Source organism: Phragmites australis, chromosome 5 (genome assembly GCF_958298935.1).
Source record: "Phragmites australis chromosome 5, lpPhrAust1.1, whole genome shotgun sequence".
NCBI classification, from domain to species: Eukaryota; Viridiplantae; Streptophyta; class Magnoliopsida; order Poales; family Poaceae; genus Phragmites; species Phragmites australis.
In genome coordinates this window covers 28,897,444-28,909,564 of record NC_084925.1, presented here as the reverse complement: position 1 = coordinate 28,909,564, position 12,121 = coordinate 28,897,444, and positions in this window count along the sequence as shown.

Below are 12,121 nucleotides of genomic sequence, written 5' to 3'. Positions count from 1 at the left end.
TCATTGTCTATACATTATTCGAGATGAGAAGGAACAACGTATGAGCTTTATACTCACGTAAGTCATTGGTGGAGAATTTTGATATAGGGGTGTACGTAAACATAGTGTCACAACTGGTGTAAGGTGATGCAGTGACTACCGTGGAAGGATCAGGATAGCAGGTGATGTATAAAGAGGATGGAGAGTATGTCAATTTTGGTAGAGGGAGCTAGAGTGGGCCCTTCTTAGGTAGATGCAGAATGCATGGATGATGAAGTTGATGTGAGCGGGGATGAAGAAATTATTGACAACGATGATCCGGTGCCTGCGATCCAGTACTTTTGTGGTGCTAGGCTACTGGATTATGCCATTATTGAGTATAACACCTTATCTAATTGGGGATAACAGAATAGTGACATCCAGGTCGGGCAACAGTTTTGTAATAGGGGGAGGCTATCCACTTTATTAGCAACTATGTTGTAATGATAAGAAGGGACCACAAGTGCGTCCGGTCTAACCCTACAGAGTATGAGACCAGATGTATCAAGCACCCGAATTATCCTTACTTCATACGAGTACATATGCCGAAATATGATAACTATTTTATAATCAGTAGACGCACCCCACATACATGCAATGAAGAGGCTACTAGAAATGTGAGTCACGCAATTGATGCAAGGTTCATAGCCCAACTCTCCATCACTTTTGTTGGCACAAACATTTGTTTATCGCTAAAATCTATTATGGAGGAGGTGCAGACTAAGACGGGTATGCTGATCAATTGCCACACCGCATGGCGAGCGAAACAAAAGGCGTCGAAGATGCTATTTGAAAGCTTCGAGGGGTCTTACAACTATCCTCTGAGGCTACTGCAGAAGATTACCATGATGAATTCAGTGACTTAGTGGACCATGGCGGATGAACCGATCCAGCTAGAGGATGGGTCATGCAGCACCACTGACCGATACCTCATTAGGTTATTCTGATCCTTTAGATAATGCATCAAAGCTTTGAGACATTGCAGGTTGGTTGTATGTGTGGATGTCACATTTATGAGCGGCAAGTACCATGATACTCTCATTAAGGCGGATGCAAATAATCAGATCATTCCTCTCACCTTTGCAATAGTTAAGAGTGAGAACAATAATAGCTGGTTGTGGTTCCTCACTTTAGTGAGGACACGTGTCGTGGAAAATATGAAACAAGTTTGTATCATCTCAGACTGCAACAAGGGCCTTCTGCATACATTGGACGTGCTGCATGATAGCACAAATAACTCTATTGCATGGCTTAACGTGGAGAGAAGATGATGCATGCGACACTTTGGAGCGAACCTGTACACAAGGTATTGCAGCAAGTCTCTTGTAAAGAGATTCAAAGGGTTGTGTCTGTAGAACCAGTAGGCGAAGTTCAACGAGATACCAGTAGGCGAAGTTCAACGATATATGAAGATAGTTAAATAAGATCACTTGCAAGATGATGGCAGATCAGCAAGCACAGAAAGACCATCTGCGAACGCAAATGGTTGTGGGACAAACTATCGTTAGCCGTTCACGTGCTACGTTTAGCCAGTGGATAGCGGGGAAGCCGACGGAGCGTTAGGCCCTAATCCATGACACTTACAGTGCCTGGTTAGCACATATAATTTAAATGATCATATTGTACCATTTCTTATGCAAATAGGCCTTCTAAAATTATTATATCCCATGTTAGGTACACCATCATGACAACGAACATAGCGGAGGTGTTCAACAATATCTTAAAGGGAGTACAGGGCCTCCCATTGTGTGCCATCATTGAGCTTACATTCTATGAAACGGCAGACTACTTTCGAGACCGTGGTAATATTGCTATGAATTGCATCACGCGGTTTGCACTTAGGGTGGAGGAAATCATATCCAGAAGGAGGAACAAGGCACATGTTCATCGGACGAGGATTTACAACCTGACCAGCAATGAATTTGAGGTCATGTGCCGCTATATGTAGTATGCTTCAGGGTATAGCGCAGGGGACATCGTGCAGTAATGTTAACTTGGGCCTCACAAGGTGAAGTGGACATGCAATAAGCCAAAACTGTATCATATCCCGTGCTCGTGTGTCTTAGCCGCTTGTAGGGACATGTGTGGCAATGACATATCACAGTACGTAGCACCATACTTCACGATCAATGCATTGAGAAGTACATGACTTTCAAAGATGCGGTCTTTCAACATCGGAAGCAACTACAAAGCGATCAAGGGGCCTAAGTAGGTACCTTATCTCCGAGCACGATGCATGCATCCTAGAAGGTCTAGAGCCATGTGGCTGCAAGGTGATATGGATGAAGCAGATGTTGTTGACGGCCTACGCAAGTGCAAGCTTTGCAAACAACCTAGCCATAACAGGAGGACATGCTTGACCCGATAGTAAACTATCAAGCCACTATCGAACTGTAGTGTATTAGAGCTGTTGCATTTTAGTTTGTTGTTTGAAGTTATTCGCAGTCACAATTTGTATTCTAAATTGTTATTCACCTATTAGTTATACTACTTATTCTGTAATATATCGTTTGGTGCTAACATCATATACGATGTTTTTTTATTCAACCATGAAGCTTGTTATTCACCTATTTATTAAACCATGAAACTTGTAATATATTCTAATTTGTTATTCACAGACTTATTGAACCATGAAGGTTGTAATATATTCTAATTTATTATTCATCTACTTATTGAACCATGTAGCTTGAAATCATTGTCATGGCTCATGGTGGTCTTCTCAAGCTTCTTCAACAGCGGTACGATGAGAACCATAGGGAACAAATGATTTTCACAAGGCAGCAGGTACTACGATTATATGTGATTTTTAATTGTCGTGATAATTTTATACTAACTTAGTTTATGTATTGGATGACTTTTGCAGTTGCTTCTGTTGCGAGCCTAGAGTGTCCACACGATTAAGAAGTTAGACCCTCGATTCCACGAGTCACTCGCACGGGTAGGATTACTACCTTTCGCTCTCATGATGGCCGAAGCTCCTATGACGAGTGGTGGCAGGACACCTCTCCCGCCAATTGAGGAGCCACTGCTCACAAATCTCGTCGACCGGTGGCGTCCTGAGACGCGCACGTTTTACTTTCCTTTTGGCGAGATGGCTATAATATTGAGAGACGTGGCTATGCTGACCAGGTTGCCAATCAGGGGCACCCTGTTACTAGTTTCACGACTAGCAAAGGAGCAGTGGAAGGGTTACATTAAGGGCAGGTAATTATTTGTTATGTAACGCACTTCAAATATTGTAATGCTATTTAAGCTTCATTGACCATCTGCATCTTGTAGGTTTATTGTGCAATATGATAAGAAAGATATTGGCTTCTCCATGTCCTCGATTCATGGGCTACCACAGTTTGGTTCATACCTACCAGATACAGACGAGACTACAGTTTTATAGCACTATGAAGTGTACTTATACGTCATGCTGGAAGACATCTTATTCTTCAACACGGCAAGCGATTATGTCATCTCCTATATTATATGGTTAGCGAGTCAGCTCGCGTCACATCCTTATGAGCTAACATCTTACAGTTGGGGATCTGCTATGCTGTTTGCCACGTACAGAGGATTGTGTGATGCAACCTAGCGATCAAAAAAGAGGGGATCAGTTATAGGCTACCTATATCTCTTACAGCTATGGAGCTGAGAGTACCTCCCGGTTTGTCAGCCTTAGATGCTTAAGAGTTACTATCCAGTCCCCATCTCCGATAATATTGCAGATGACATGAGGTCTATGATGGAGTATCGGTGGATGCATGCCAGGCTGAGATGGAGTCAACAGCAAGACCATGGTAGCTACTCTCGGCTAATCAGTGATTTGGACGTCCTTAGTGCTGGTCTCGTAAAGTGGGATCCATAGCGTATGGAACGAGTGACCGAAATTGCGATTGAAGGACTCGTTGTATCATATTGTTGGCGTGACTCAGACTTATGGATGATCAAATACTTCTTGTTGTACATGAACAAAGTGGAAGCATATTCTCTTTAGAGTGTACAGAGGCAGTTTGGGTACCGACAGGTGGTGCCAATACGTACCCCACGAGACGTCGGTCGGGCGCACGAGTGTGTTATTGTAGGTAGAATTAGTACCTTTGGTGATCCATGTTAATAAATTATAACTATTTCGTTCATATACAGGAGGAGCACAAAGGGGGGTGGAGGCATATGGGACTAGGCATCAGTGAATGCCGATCACCTACAGAGGTGGATGGAGTCAGCCGTGGTGAATGTCGTTGTTCTTGCTGGACAATACGACAACACGATGAAGGGAAGGATGATCCCTTCAAGGAGAGCAACCTAATCCAAGTTGTGGCAAAATTGCATGTAAGACCCTTCTATTTTGTGTTAACCACTCCTCTCGAACATATAACCACCGAGGACCTTAGGGCTCTCTTGCACGAGCAGCGTCAAATGTATCTCAGGGTGTGCGAACTGGCCGATCATACTTCTATTCTAGGTTTCTCTAGGAGGCAAAGAACGATAGTGATGTTTTCCAACCAGTATTCATCTCATATTCAGGTTCGTATTTTTCTATGTGCTTATCCTACTTATCTTTTTTGCATTGATTCGAATGCTCCTTTTTTGCGTTAGGCGTTCTTGGAAGACACATAATTGATCAGAAAAGACATCACAAACTTCTTGGTGATGTATATACTCTTCGGTGGGGGTGTCATGCCTGGCTCGCGTAAAAGATGACAAGGGGCGTCATCTACTACTCATCCAGAAAATGACGAGGACGATGAGGATGATGATTTTATGCCCCTAATATCTTGACGTTACAGCAGCAATACAGAAGAAGGTTCAATGATCACTGCAAGAGGACGTTTACACACCACATCGAGATGGCATACAATCGATAAGGAAATAGTACGTGCTACTACCGTGATAGCTCAAAATGACAATGACGATGATTTCATGCCACAACAATCCCTCCTTTCGAGGCCTCCGTCTCCGGAGGACGTTGATGACCCTAAAAATGATAATGGATTTGCTGGTACCCATCTGTACAACTTCCCATTACTACCTCGGAGATGGCAACCATCTTACCCTGATAGCATTGACTCGCAAAACTTTCATTCTTTCACAAATTTGCGTCATCACTTTCCTCCGCCATCTTAAGATGGTCTAGATATTCAACATCTATGCTGTGTTCGTCAAGTCCGACATGATTGCTCAAGGTAAGGGTATAACTAGAATAGGTTTTCTAGTTTTGCCTGTCTCAAGGAGTTTGATTGGAGATCATGTTATAGGATCGATAACTGTATTATCATGAGGGACTATCGAAAGTGTTGCTCGATTATTATGTCGAGTGCTCAAACCATGTGCTTAGTGCGGGATGGGTTTGTCTTGAGAGTTTGCTTTAGGAGTCAGAGTATCTACAAGGTATTTTAGATATAACCCTTTGTGTTGTCAGCCTCAGTGGTGAAAAGTGGTTGTAGTCAAGCCTTGGTGGTTTTTGGCATGTTTCATGTGGTTCCTAATTTAATCTTGGAGGATTAAGCTTTAGACAATGGGTGGAAGTGTCCGAATCGGTTTTCGGAGTGTTCCTAGTTTTGATTAAATGTTTTTGAGATTATGAATTCAGTAAGGATGTGTAGCCCTTTGAATAAGCTTTTTGTAGAGTCTAAAATCTTCGAAATTGGACTCAAAATCAAAAGTTATCATCGTTTTCAGAGTGTGAGCTGTGCTGAAATCGGAAGTTCTAATGTGTAAGGTCGGAAGTTCCTATGTTAGTTAGAAATTCCGATATTTTAGGAATCCAGGGCTCTCAGTTTGCTAATTAGTTTATAATTGGAAGTTTTAATATTTTGGTCGGAAGTTCCGATCTAAATCGGACTGTCCAATATCCTCAGAGCCATAGGTTCTCGGTTGGGGTTGTTGCTAATTGGAAGTTTTGATCTAAGCATCAGAAGTTCCGATGTGTGCTAGGAAAATGTTGTAACAACTAGTTCCTGACCGTTGGAATTCTTGGGATCGGAAGTTCCAATCAGTACAGAATCTGCCCAACGGCTAGTTTTTTAGAGTGGGATATAAATACCCCTTAGCCTCATTTCATGGGGCTGGTTGCTTAGAAGGTTTTATGCTGCACTTGTGAGGTGTTTTGAACTTCATGTTCCACCTTGAGTGCTCCTCTTTCCTCTCTAATAAGATTTGGTGAAAATCAAGCCTTGGTGGCTTAGTGAGTAGAGAGATAGGTGTGTAAGGGGTGTGGTGTTTTGTTAGCCCACGGATTGCCGCATAAGTTGCATGTGTTTGAGCACTTGGTGTTGATCGTGCGCGAGTTTGGGAATTTGTTACTCTTGGATACCATCGTCTCCTAGATGGCTCGGTGATGGATTAACGGCGATCTCCTCAAGTGAAGATTGTGAGGAGGCTTGAAAGTGGTTGCGGAACTCACCATCTCCGGAGTGGAGAAAGAGTTGGCTATAGTGGAGACGAGGAGTGGATGTGTGTAACCTTATAAGGAAAAGGGCTGAAAAAGACCTAGCTCAAGTGTGATCGGGCCTCCTCAATGGAAACGTAGGATATCGGTGGATATCCAAACTTCAGTGACAGATCATTTATCTTCGAATTTCCTTACCCTTGTTCATTATTTCAATATCCATGCTTGTATTCTTGTTTGTATGTGCATAGAGTTAATTTTGTAATTCTGAAGTTTGCTGTTTTGAACTGATCGAAACTTCCGATTTGTCTTTTACAAATCGGAACTTTCGATGTACAGTAAAATCGGAACTTTCAATGAACAGTACAGGAATTTTTTATGAATATTGGTTTAAGGTGTTTGTGCACTAGTTGAGCCTAGCATATTTAGGTTTTACTTGTGAAAGATCTGTTAGTTTATTTTCATTGCAAGTTTAGACCAAAAAGTAAAAGGGACGAAGTTTTGTTAGCATGCATATTCACCCACTCTAGGCGACATCATTGTCCTTTCAATTAGTATCGGAGCTAAGTCTCTTTTAGGACTTTACCGCCTAGAGAGTAAAGATGTTGACTAGTAGATTAGTGCATATAGTTATACTCCCATTAGATGGATCAAATTATTTTGAGTGGAGTATCCGCATGTTTCGTAATTTTAGGACTGTGGGTTCTCAAATAGAGCGAGTTGTATATGCGAGCATTTATTCTCCTAGTGATAAACTCATATCATTTGATGAGGAAGAGAAATGCATACATCTCAATGCTCAAGCTACTAATGGTTTATTCAATGCTTTGAGCGAAAATGTATTTGACACGATCATGACACTTGAAGATGCTCATCTCATTTGGACAACGCTTAAAGAAAGATATGATAAGTGTAAATGGGATGAAGAAGGTCTTCTTTCGGAGATGTCATTTGGAGAGTGCTCTAATTCATCATCACATCATGAAGAGCACTAAATGACTTTCTCTTTTGTACAAGAGGATGTCACTTTGTCATCCATCTCACCAATTGAAAAATCCAAGCAAGTTAATAATATGGTGAGTGAGATTAGTAAGTGTCAAATTATCCCTTTGGAATTTAACAACACTTGCAATGAAATTTCTATACCAACTAGTGTTGTTAACTCTTGCATATCATCTAGTGCAAAAATGTCTATTTATGATGATGATATGATTCTTTATTCTCATAACGATGCATCTATTTTTATTAGTACTTGTGAGACTAATATTTTGAAGAAAATAGAAGTTTATGAGAGATAAAACTTAGGTGGAGAGGCTACAAAGAAAATCAAGAAGAAGGCTCCACCTAAGAGAAGATCAAAGACAAACAAGATTTGCTATACATGCCACCAATATGGACATTATAGCATAGATTCTCCTCAACGTGGAAGTGAAGCATCTACTTCATCAAGATGCTCATCCCCTTACTCTAATGCACAAATATGCCTTATGGCAAAAGGTAAAAACAAAGCGGTAAATGAGGCTAATCTTGATAATGCTAATAGTGATACTAGTAATAGTAATGAGCTTGATTTTGATCTTTTGAGCAAAAGTGGTATATCTAAAATGATCCAACTAATGAGCATAATAAAAGGTCAAGAGGAAAACCTCGAGAGGCAAGAGGAATACCTCATAGAGAAAATTGAAGAGCTTAAAGCCTTAAATAAGAAGCATAAAAAGCTTATAGAGTCTCATAGTTTTTTATCCAACCTTTATGAGAATCTTAAAATTAAACATGTTTCTCTAATTGATAAATTAGATGTTATGACTCTAGTGGATTTAGAAATGTCATGTCCTAATTGCAATGCTTTGTCTAAGGACAAATCTACTATTTCTTCTATTGACGATGCTTGTGCTTCTAACTATATTTCTCATGTAGCATCTTTGGAGAAAGAAATATTGAGCTAAGGGCTCAACTTGAAAAGCTAACTGGCAAGTATGTGAAACTGTAAGAAAATCATGACAAGCTTTTGTGCACTCATAAAAATATTGTAGCTTCTCATACCAAGCTAGAGATAGCTCACGAAGAAATTCTCACAAAGGTAAAATCATATGAGCCTCGTGTGGACAATAGCACTAATTTTTTGCATAATGTAGATTTAACATATACTAGTCCTAGAAATTCATCTTATGTAAATTCTATATCTAATGATGAATTATCCTTTATGTCTTGTTGCTCTAACAAAATTGTCTCCTCTAATTCTATTTCTGAAACTAACCTTATAGAGGAAATTAATGAACTCAAGGATCAAGTCAATTATTTGAAAAAAGATTTGACTTGGTGCTTCAAAGGGAAGACTACCCTTGATGAGATGCTAGTTGATCAAAGATATCTAAAGGATAAAAGTAAACTTGGATTCAATTTCAACAAGAAGAGAAAGTCTAATAATGACAAAAACAAGGGCCAAGGTCAAAAGAAGATCATCGCACCCATCACTTGCTTCAAGTGCAAGAAAGAGGGTCATCATGTTTGGAATTACCCTTTGAAGAAGAAGAAGAGATCCTTGATCAAGGAACAACAAGACAAAAGGTCTATGAAGGAAGAAGCTCCTTCGTCATCAAGAGATCAAGGAAGTTCTCATCAAGATGACAAACTACAAAAGAAGAGGCCCTAAGCTATTTCAAAATCACACAAGCAAAGGGGTCAAACTAATGGTTATCAAGGTGAGAAGCCTCAAGTGAGAAGAGACATTTATCTTCATCATATCCCTGAAGTATTCATTCTAAGCCTCACGTTGTCAATAAAAATTATTCGCTTAGGAATGATAAATTTGACAATGTGTTTGTCAAATTAATTGGTACTCAATGTGGCTTGAAGAATAAAAAGGCAATTTGGGTTACCAAACCTATTGTGACTAATGTCTTAGGACCCAATAATATTGGGGACCAAAAATCTCAAAATTGATCAATAGGTGAATTGGAGGGCATTGGAGACTTAACAAATTTTTTAAAGATTTATCTAATTGATTAAAGAGCCAAGTTACATGGAATTATGTTTATTATCTATCCAATGTCACTCTATGAAGGTAACTTTCTATCACAATACCTTAAATTCATATTCTTTATCATTGTGTTAGATTCATTATTCTGCACAATTTCTTGAACTTTTCAGGTATCAGAATATCCGATCTGTTTCAGGGCATAGAATACCTGATGTTTTACACATATCGAAGCATCCGATATCAAAATCGGAATATCCGACTAGTCTCGAGTAGCCCTGTACTTCTGGTAATTTACATACATCAGAATATCTAGTTTAAGTATCGGAACATCCGATATTGTCTTTTAAGCGGCTTTTAATCTGGTATTTTATACAGATTGGAACATCCGATTTAAAAATCGGAACTTTCTATGTGCCAAGAAACATTGAAGGTTCCTAGCCCTTTTGCATGTGTAGGTTTTGTATCCACGCTATGTTTTAGGGTCTATGCTTATCTTAGCATGTGTAGATTTTATTGCAATCTTACCGTGCCTACTCTTTTCATATCCATGAATGACTGCTTGCTACTGTGCTATAATTTATTTTTAGCACACCTAGTATTTCTTGCAACTAGTATGTGTAGGATGCATTGCACATTTATTTGTTGATTACGTGGTTTTAGAGCCTTATTCGATCTTACTCGTCTTTATTGAATTATATTAGGCTCTTTGGAGAAATTAATGGATTATCATTTAATGGGGAAGTATTATGCTTTGTGCATCTCAAATACCCACGACATGTGAATATTTGAGCAATACCATATAGAATTGATATAATTGTCTATCTAGCATCTATGTAGTATGTCAAGCTCATATAAAGCTCAATATCGTAAAATATCTATTAATTGATCCATATTTGGTTTTAAATTGAAACTTAAGATTCTTGGTACTTCTTTAGTGATCTATTTGATTTTAAGATATTATTTGAATCACTTTCTTACTCGGATACAATTAACTAAGATTTTTATGTGTTTGCTTGTGATAGTTGATTTTGTGAAGAATACTTTTGAAGCATGGTGCCTAATTCTTATGTTTCTTCTCATGCTTCTTTGAAAGAAAGTTGATCTATTCTATTTTGCAAATACCAACTTGTGATATCTCTATATACCATTATTTTCTTATAATTCATAGTGATATAAGTGGTAACATTTGTTGATCATCTTTCTTTCAGTTTTTAGCTTCTAAGTGATTTCTTTCTTTTTAAAAGATTTCATTTAACTCCAAAAGGCAAGGAAATGAGTTTATAAAAGTTTACTATCTCAATGCTTGAATCATTATATATATGTTTGCTTGAGATAAGTTTTTGAGCAAATATGCAATTTGTTTGCTCTATGCTTATTATCTTTGCTTAGTTCATTTGTTGAACTTTGTGAAGTGATCATTTATTGATCTTTTATCTTAGATGTAATTTGGACACCATTTATAATATTTATCTCTAAATTGATACCTTTTGCAATTCTACTTGATATCTTCTTAAATTAGTATCTCTTTGAAATATCTTTTGGCATATCTTTAAACTCCTTTGATCCATTGTATAGCATCATCTGCTCACATAGTTCATAATTAGATAAGTGTATTTAGTTTCACTCAAATTATGAGAAATATATATATCATGAGGATTTTACACTATACATGATCATGCACTAGCCTTCGATGATTCCTTTTGTGGGATAGAGCTAATATGAAATATACATATCATGAGGAGTTTACACTATATATGGTCATACACTAGCCTTTGATTATTCCTTTTGTGGGATAGAGCTAATGTGCTTTGGAGGAAAATTTTCTCTTTTTGGAAAAATCCTCCAAATTTCTTACCAAGTTGACGTCAATTGGGGGAGAATTTGTTTCGATGATTTCATTTTAGCATTGATGTCAATTGGAGGAGAATTTAGACTAGATGTTATATTTTATAAGAGAGATTTTATTATAGGGGAAAATTTACTTATGGAGGAGAATTTGTAATAGATGTTATGTTTGTAAAGAGGATGTCAAATGAGGGAGTGTTTAAAAGCAAAACCATGCAACTGTTTTTTTGGAAGTTGTTTGCTTTGCATTACATATACACTTTGATATATATATTCCCATGATTGTTTCATATGTATAAAGGAAACTCCATCCAAAATTTGAAATAGACAATATATGCAATGATATTCAAGATTCATTTACACATGTATAGATTGTGGGGGAGTTTACTACATACATATGTTTAGTTCTACTAATATCAAAACCTTTATGGTGTTTGATGCTAGTAAAGCTAGTTTTGCTAACCTCAAATGTCTTTCTGATGTGTGATGTTCCCCAAACTTGTTCTTAATATACATTTGATTTTTGGATTAGATGTATAGTAAGAACTTTAAATTTTAAAATATAACCATCTAGTGAGATCGTCATAAATTACCAAAATGGGAGAGATCGAAAATGCATCTAGACCTTAAGTGTGGTTTTGGTAATTAATGATAATACTTATGGACTGACAATGTTGTCGAGAATTGTTAGTAGGTTATTTCATATGTGATGCATGGAGGAGAGATATCCATCAAGATGAATGAGCTCTAAGTGATGCTCGGGTAAGTGATAACAATACCTATGGACTAACAATTATGTTGAAAATTATTATTAGGATTATTCTATGGGAGATGTATAAGAAATGAAGCATGGTTTCATTGAAGAATACCATGAGATCAAAAGAAATACATTGTTGTCATTG